Source organism: Nicotiana attenuata, chromosome 7 (assembly GCF_001879085.1).
Source record: "Nicotiana attenuata strain UT chromosome 7, NIATTr2, whole genome shotgun sequence".
NCBI lineage: Eukaryota > Viridiplantae > Streptophyta > Magnoliopsida > Solanales > Solanaceae > Nicotiana > Nicotiana attenuata.
The window spans coordinates 93,669,140-93,675,771 of record NC_031995.1 but is presented as its reverse complement, the minus strand read 5'-3'; positions in this window follow the sequence as shown (position 1 = coordinate 93,675,771).

The following is a 6,632-nucleotide window of genomic DNA, read 5'->3' as shown; positions in this document are numbered from 1 at the left end:
TCCTATTTGCATACATTGCGATAGTGAGGCTGCAATAGGACGGGCAGGGAGCGTTATGTATAATGGAAAGTCTCGTCATATACGACGAAGACATAACATCGTTAGACAACTACTTTCTAGTGGAATTATCACTATTGATTATGTAAGATCAAAGGATAATATGGCGGATCCGCTTACAAAAGGCATAACTAGAGAGGGAGTTGAGAAATCATCTAAGGGAATGGGACTATGGCCGAGGACAAGTCAACATGGCGGTAACTCTACCTAGAATTTTGGATGTTCCGAGATCTAGGTTCAAGGAGCTCAAACAAAGTTGTGATTGACCGGTTCAACATTGTCAAAGTAAAATCTTTGGTCCCTTCTCGTGATGAAGACAATGTTCAGTAACAAGGATAGAACTTTACACGTTCTTTAATGATTACCTAAGTTTGATGTGGTATTTATCAAATAGTGTCAATCTAAAGGATTACACGTTTAGGAATCACCTATGTAAGTGTAAAGTGGAAGCCGCTTCAATGAGAATTCTGTAAGGCCAATTCTCTATGCACTTATGAAACCAGGCGGTGTTCATGGCTGAAACGAACACAACAATGAAAACCAAAAGACGGTTAAGGATTGGTTGTGTGACATATGGTTGTCTAGGTATACACAAAAGTTCGACGGTTCAAAGATATCAAATCTACCAATTGACCGAGTATATCTGACATATGTTCACTACGGAAAGTTCAAAGGGAAACCTACTTATCCAGATGCAATTAATCCTTACTTGCAAATCACACAGCTTTCATCTATGATCATTCTTGTTACAACCATTCCCATTCATGTGGGGGATTGTTGGACTTTAAAGCATTGGGCTTCAAAGACTTTAAGCATTGGGCTTTAAAGTCTAAGAGTATGAATTGGAAATGGTGGGAAATAAAATGGAGGGAAATGAAAATTTGAATGAAGTGAGCTTTTGTCTTGAACTTTGTCCCTCATTGGTGAGGGACAACTACATTTGTGTGTATATATATAGAGTCACTTCTTAAAGCTCTTAAAAGGAGTTGAAGAGAATGAACCCTCGCGCCGTCGTCGTTGCTCGCTTGGCTCGGCTTCGGCTTTGGCTTTGGCTTTGCCTTTGGATTTGGATTTGGATTTGTCAAATGATCGATCGATAAGATTATTTTTGGACAAAATTTATTTAATTAATTATTTAATAATTAATTAAATGTCAGTTAGTTAGCCGCTGTCCGGGCGTGACCGCGGTAGGACCGCGTCAGAACACTGCTGCAGATTCAGAAGGCCACTCTGGCCGCGGTCCTGGCGTAACCGCGGTAGGACCGCGGCAGGACGCGCAAACTTCTGAACAGACACTTTTTCCAGAACAAACATCACACCTCTTCCAATAATTGCCTATAAATTCTGAGGCATGGCTTCGTTTTTAAAACACTGAAAAAATTATAAAACTTCCTTCTTTGTGAAAATAGTGCATTATAATTCGCAGTCTCTCTCTCTCAAATTTGTAAGTGTGATTTTGCTCCATTTTTTGAGTTCGTTGGTATCCTGCAGTTTGTATTGCCACTGTTGCAGGAAGGTTTATTCCGTTTCATCCTGGGAGGATTTAATCCATTACTTTGGCAACGTGTGAGGGGGTTAAAATTCATTAAGGACGCACAAGCAAATTGTGGACTCGGAATATTTCTTATTCTTTACTGTTTTCCAGTTTCTTTTATTCTTCTAACAGTTTTTTTTGATTTTGTGTTTTAACACAGTAGCAGATTACAATTGTCACGCCCCGATCCTAGGCATCGACGTAAAACGACACTCGGTGCCTGACTACATGTGACCGAGCGAAACAACTGGCTGGTTGAATCAACATGTGATATCATAACATAATGGATGCAGAAGATAAACTAACACATGCTGATATACTGAAAATCTAAATGATATAAATCAAAGTGCGGAAATACTAATACAATTCTGAAACATATTTGTAGCCAACATAGCTTAATATGAAAATCCTGCAACTCTGTCTAATTGTTACTCTAGTCTAAGAAGCCTCTAATGAAATACTGAAAACACTGACTGTCTGAAAACACCGAAGACTGTAAGGTAATGATAATGCCCCGAAAGAACTGGGGATCACCAAATAGCTGGTACGAGAATCCTAGCGCTCTGAATCATCAACCTGTAAATCAATACGTGCATCGTGAGATGCAGGCCCCGAGGCAAAAGGGACGTCAGTACATTTGAATTGCACTGGTATGTAAAGCAACTGAAAGAAAGAATTATAAATGCTGAAACTGAAACTAAGCTGATAACTGGGAATTGATAATTGGTATGAAATGATAACTATTGAAAAGAAACTGAAACGATAGCTGATAACTGATAACTAAAATGATAAGTGATAACTGATAACTGAAATGATAATTGATAACTGAAATGATAACTGATAACTGATAACTGAACTGATAACTGATAACTGATAACTGAACTGAACAAAGGATGTAAGAATATGAATACTCCCTCTTCAGAATGATGAACAACCTGTTTATCTGAATAAGCTACGGCCTCGGGCCCAATATAAATGTGCACAAGCTACGGCCTCAGGCCCAAGTATACATATACATAACTACGGCCTCAGGCCTAAACATGCATAAAGCATAAACTACGGCCTCAGGCCCAAACATGCATAAAGCATAAACTACGGCCTTAGGCCCAAATACACCCCAACACCCTTAACCAATAATCAACAATCAACACCCCAAACCTATAATCGTTCATGCTTTTCTATCAAACCCATCAACTCATATCTCATGAACTGGGGTTTATAATCATTAATTCAATGATAGAATCAATTAGGAGGGCGAAGATATTACCTTTTTGACGTTCAATCTTCTTGAATTCGAGTTCTAGGGTTCCTTCTCTCAACAATGATGCCCCAATCGAATATCTAATGATTTGGAGGGTTTACCCATGTTAATAAGTTGTTGGGAAGTTGAAATTAATTTAGAATCACCATTAGAACTTACCATGGATGGTGGAGGGACCCTTAAGGAGTTTGGTTTTTGAGAGCTTTCCTTTCTAGAGTAAGTTTTTATGTTTTGGGGCTGTGGGGAACGAAATAGAGCTAAAAAACGACTTCCCAAGTCGGCCACCGTGTCCCAGTAAGCCTGACCGTGGTCCCGACCACGGTAAATAGCTGGAACATTGCCTCACGACCGCGGTCGCGGTCAAACGCGGCCGAACGCGGTGATTATACACTATTTTGTAAAATGGGCATAACCTTTTGCACAGAGCTCCGTTTGGGCTCCACAATATATATTTGGAAATCTATTTCAAAGGCCTACATCTTTCATGCTTTATGTTTTCCAAATAACTTGCCCATTCTCACTAAACCCTGCTGGAAGACAGAACTTCTGCAAACTTAGTCGATTTTGTCGAATCTTATGCACCTCACTCTCCGTCTTGATTCTAAAACAACTATTTTTACCCATACTCATCCCTCTAGGACTTCATATGTCTAAAATATCAAATTAATACCCATTTAATATGTCCACACCTAGTCCGAATGTACGGGATGTTACATTATGTCCCCCTTGGGATCATTCGTCCTCGAATGATTGTCCTGACTGTAACTTCCGCTAACTCCGAACCTTAAACGGTTCTGGTGGAAACATGAGCTTTGATTAACAATTGCATACTAAACATAATGAATACATGATTACTGAACTGTTGAGATACTGAACTGAATGATTACTGAATTGACTGAATATTGGTCTGCCATGGATACGTGAATACTGAACTAACATGGATATCTAAATATTGAACTGGCATGAATAATTGAGTATTGAACTAACATCAATATCTGAGTACTAAGTTGGCATGAATATCTAAGTATTGGACTGATATGAGTAGCTGAGTATTGAACTGACATGAGTATCTGAGTACTGAACTGACATGAGTATCTGAGTACTGGAAACTTGAATGTTATAACATGACACGTGAAATACTGGCTGTACCACCACTAATTATGGTGGCAACTCTAACTCATAAGCTAATTGACCGATCCTTCGCAAGAATCTATATGGCCCAATAAAGCAGGGACTATGCTTCCGCTTCTTCCCAATCTCATAACGCTTTTCATAAGCGAAACTTTAGAAACACCCAATCATCAACTTGAAACTCTAGTTCTCTATGCCGCACGCTCGAATAGGACTTTTGGCGGCTCTGAGTTTTCTTCAAACGCTCTTGAATCAACTTAACTTTCTCTATAGTCTGATAGACCAAATCGGGTCCTAACAACTCCACTTCTCCAACTTCGAACCAACCAATTGGTGATCTACACCTCTTCCCATATCTCGCACGGTGCCATTCTGATAGTAGAACGGTAGGTGTTATTATTAGCAACTCAATAAGAGGCATGTGATCATCCCAATTACTTTTAACATCAAGGACATATCCTCAAGTGTCTGAATAATGTGCTCTGCCTGGCCATCTTTCTGAGGATGAAAAACTTGTGCCTAATCCTTTATGAAGGACTTCTAAAGTTCATTGTAAACTGAGAACCATGACATACAATAATGGACAACGGGGTCCCATAACTCTGACGATTTCTTGGATATACAACTTGGCATAATCCTCTACTGAATCTGTAGTCTTTACTGGCAAGAAGTGTGCTGACTTGGTAAGTCAATTTACATTCATCCAATCAAATCATGCTTTTAAAATGAGTAAGATAATTGATAATAGGTGAATTTCACTATAATCACACCTTAAATAATCACCTTCTTGTGTAGTTTTAATGTTAAAAGTAATGACAAAATGCTCTTATTAGTGTCTTTCATGATTTGTAGGTGATATATGTATAAAGACGGCTAAGGAGCAGTTTTGGAGTCAAAAGTGATGAAAAAGAGGACAACTGTGAAATTTCCTAAGTGACCCGTGCAAAAAACAGGCCGAAGATTCAGAGAATTGGATCCACCGCGGTTTCACCGCGACCGCGGCAGAACCGCGGTGGGAAGCAGCTGCAGAAGTTCAGAGATTCCGCGAGGGTGTTTGGCCGCGGTTCTACCGCGACCGCGGCAGAACCGCGGCAGGCGCAGTAAACTTCAGGGACCAAAGTGTCAATTACGGGATTTTTAGACCTAAACCCTATTTAAAATATTAGACTTCGCCCAAGAGAGGCATGTATTGATTTTTTAGGTTTCTTAGCAAGGAAAAAGATTGTGAGAAAATACTCTAAACATCTTTCTTCTTTTCTTTTGATTTTATGATGAATTCAATCTTAGTTTATTTTCCCATAGCCATGAGTAGCTAAATTCCTTGTCTAAGGCGTTGATGGAACCTATTGGGTGATGAACTTCTTGTTTATGTGAATACAGATTGCTAGTTTAATCTTTATTTGTTCAACTTCGTGTTCGTTGTAGTTAATTGACAGGATCCTCAATTAGCTGTGCCTATTTAGTGTGCATAACTTGGAAAAGAGTGCATATTTAGGGTATTGTTGAACAACACCACTCCTAAATTATTAGAGGAATCTATAATTGCGGGTTTAAAGGCGGGATTAGGAATAACGAAGCCTTGGGTGCAATCTAAATTGAATTGTGCTAAATAAAGCAAGCTAGTGTATCTCGGGAGAGTGCAATAGTAGATTACTGTGATTACTCGGGAGAGATTTGCGGCAAGATTAGCGTTCATGATTGATAGAGATGTGTGGGTAAATTTGTATGAGCATAAACATAAGGGATTCCATCAATAGGGGAAATCATTGCCTTAGCTTTTTCTCATAATTGTTTACAACCCTTATTTTTTTAGTTACAGCCATTTAGTTACTTGCAAGCTAGTTGTTAAAGAACACTCAACTGAGATTTGAATATTTGGGAAGCTGGTTCTGAAGAATTAGTGGGTCTGAAGATAGCGGTTGATAGGTTAACTCTCTGTGGATTCGACCCTGGGCGTAATACTCGGGTTATATTTGCAACGTCCGCAGAGTCCTTTTTATAAGGCATAGTTGGGCGTGATCAAATTTTGGCGCCGTTGCCGGGGAGTTAACGGAATTATCAATTGCCATTGACAGAAATACAAAGATTCTTGTTGTAGTCAGTTTTCTCTCTACCAACTTTTTCATTGAAAATTTGACGGTTGTTGATCTGGGTGCACAGGTGCATGCCTAGAAATTCTACGAGGACTGGAGAACTGCTTGAAGGACTCTCGGACCCCGAGAAGACATTCCGGGCATTGAATCGTGCAAACAAAAGACTTCAACAATCACAACAAATACACCAACTCGAAATTGACATGGGCGACATAAACGACCCCAACGGGAACGTCAGGAATGAGCAATTGGCACCTCCTGTGCCTGAGGGTGCACTTTATGACTGGGCACAACCCACAGCTGACAATCTGGCCACTGCCATTGTTGTGCCCGCAATACAAGCTGAATCGTTCCAGATCACAAATAACATGCTACACTTGTTGCAGAACAAGGGACTCTTTTCTGGGACACAAACAAAAGATCCTCAGCAACACTTAAAGAACTTCCTGTCTATATGCAAAACTCAAAGGCAACCGAACGTGACTCCGGAAGCAATCAGGCTATTATTGTTCCCATTCTCGGTGACAGGAGCTGCTCAGGTTTGGCTAAACTCGCT